This window comes from Berghia stephanieae, chromosome 6, assembly GCF_034508935.2.
Source record: "Berghia stephanieae isolate SIO BIC M18660-M18661 chromosome 6, UCSD_Bste_1.3, whole genome shotgun sequence".
NCBI lineage: Eukaryota > Metazoa > Mollusca > Gastropoda > Nudibranchia > Aeolidiidae > Berghia > Berghia stephanieae.
The window spans coordinates 15985122-15987621 of NC_088365.1; the positions used below are offsets into that span (position 1 = coordinate 15985122).

At 30.5% G+C, this 2500-nt stretch overlaps 1 protein-coding gene across 4 annotated transcripts in view; it reads right to left on the reverse strand.

Annotated features, from left to right (window-relative positions):
- LOC144975638 (uncharacterized) overlaps positions 1 to 2500 on the reverse strand; it is a 14384-nt gene that overhangs the window by 8941 nt on the left and 2943 nt on the right. The window lies entirely within an intron of this gene.

Here is a 2500-nt window from a genome sequence, read left to right on the forward strand (position 1 = left end):
TATAGTATTTGAGAACTTTTATGATATTAGATTTACTTCGTCATAACAGATGAAACACGGCTAATGCTGGCCTGAAGATTTTGTACAAGATGGAAATGAATGAAAATTTCATTTAAGTAAATATCAACATTAGATATGAGATTTTAGTTTTTGTCGTTATAAGAAATTATATCTAATGGAGTTAATGAAACATAATGCAAGGTTAACCCTAGTCTTATAATATGTTTTGTTACTACAAATTCAATCTTTAGCTTCTTATTCACCTATCTGAGGCTGTGGGTCACATTTACGTTATCATACAACAACGCTTGGAACGAGAGAATCATAAAAATGAATAAAGCGATTTGATCGAAAGAAGGGAAATATCTGGTGCTCGACATCTTGTGAAACAATTAACACTGTGCTATTCATTAATTTCAAATGAGAAGGTAAACAAATCGTATTTATATTGCTGGTGTTTTTCAACAGGATAAGGGATTCCCAGGAAATAGAATTATGAGGTCCAGCATTGTCTCAACACCAAATGTCAATAATTCTCTGTAGAGAAACAATTAATCAATTTTAAGATAATTTAAAACGAGGTTTAATTTCAACATTGAATAAATCAGCAAAAATTCTTAATATTTTCGAAAGGTTTTTTCTAGTTCAAGTTTGATAAAATTTCTAATACGAAAAGCATTACATGGTTGAGTGCAAGATTAAACGGTGGTAAATATATAGAGAGAAATCAAAAATATAAAAAAATCATATCTGTCGCAAACTTGGTCGTTTTTGTTTTTTGTTTTTTGTTTTTTTTTGTTTTTTTTTTTTTTTGTTTTTTGTTGTTTTTTTTTGTTGTTTTTTTTTTGTTTTTTTTTGTTTTTTTTTCTCTCCCCTTTTTCATTCATTTATCTCCTGTATTACGCGATTCCTTTTTAACACCACATTTAATATTTAATTATTTAATCAAAAATTTCCTGCTCTCCCGTAGTTTATTCGCATTAGAAAACAGATGAACCGTGGGCTAATGTTGACATGAAGAATACAAGATCAGATAGAGTGGAGCAGATCTTGGAACAATAATTAGAGAAAATTATGACAACATTCAAAGCGCATAACACATACTATATTTAGATAAGATCTTGCTCCTATTATCATATTATATCAATTCTATATAAGATCTTGCTCCTATTATAAGATCTTGCTGCTATTATATTATATCATATATCAAGTCATATGGATATACAGAGTTAATTAATAATAACATGCCTTTAAATGCTTCACGAAATAATTATTTTGAACTTATATCGAGATAATTTTTTTTTTATCATATTCTCATTCTAAGAATACAACAATGCATTGATGATTTCTATAAAGACATTTTATTACATTTAAAAAACAAAACAAAATGCTCACTAAAAACATTACATTTCTAGTTAAATTGATCAAAGAAAGAAATGTTATTCCTCATGTGTATATCTAGACTACGTCATATTATGAGAGAGTTCCTTATCAATAGCAATCTTGAAAGCATTGATTGAAGTGGAATTTTTGGTCTCAAATCTAAGTTTTATTCCAATGGCTATCTGGCCTATTGTGGGAAAGGAAAAGAGATTTGTGTAGGAAATAGATTCTATGCATAGGGAAGTAATTGCCATTATGCGGAATGGGGATCTCAAACGCATGCAAGCGGTACAATGAAAAGAGTATATTGTAATAAGATACAGAGGACCCAAAATAGAAGTTCTTTCGCACAAACTTTCGTACAATGTCTTATTTCGTAATGCCAGTTCTTTTTAGCTAGACCGTCTTAGAAAGTGAAGCCTATTTATTAACACCAATCAAAGGAAATTTCAAGTAAACAGAGTGACACATCTTCAACCTGAAATGTTCCGAAAAGGTGTGTAAGAAAAAATACCAGACAAAGCAAGAAAGAAAAATACAAGAAACAACCCCCCCCCCCCCACCCCCCAAAAAAAACCCCAAAAAACAGCAACAACAACAACAAAAAACTGTCAAGGCGGGTTGATTTTTTTGGGATGTTTATTTATTTTTTCTTTTTTTTTTTCTTTTGTATTTTTCTTTCTTGCTTTATCTGGCACTGTTTCATACACAATTTTTTTCAGATCTTTATCTTACACTAGTGCCTGCTCTCTAATTAATTTGTCAACCAAAACTGTTGCACACAATGTGTGGTATATCCTATCCGTTTTTCACTTTTCCACATTCATTTTGCATGTACTCGTAAAAATGTTTTGTTCTTTTATCCTTCATGTTATGATTTTTATTTATGTCAATGTCAAAGATGCACATTAGGGAGCAGGCACTGGTGTAAGATAAGATAAAAATAGAAACTGAAAAGGTATATATGACACAGTGCCCGACAACGCAGAGGGGAAAATACGAAATGAAACAAAAACAAGAGCTTTATTTTGAGGTGTTCTTTCCTAAACGAAATGTAAATGTTGCTGCTCGAAGCTCAAATAAATAAACACAATGTGAAATTGAATGGTAAGCTTCA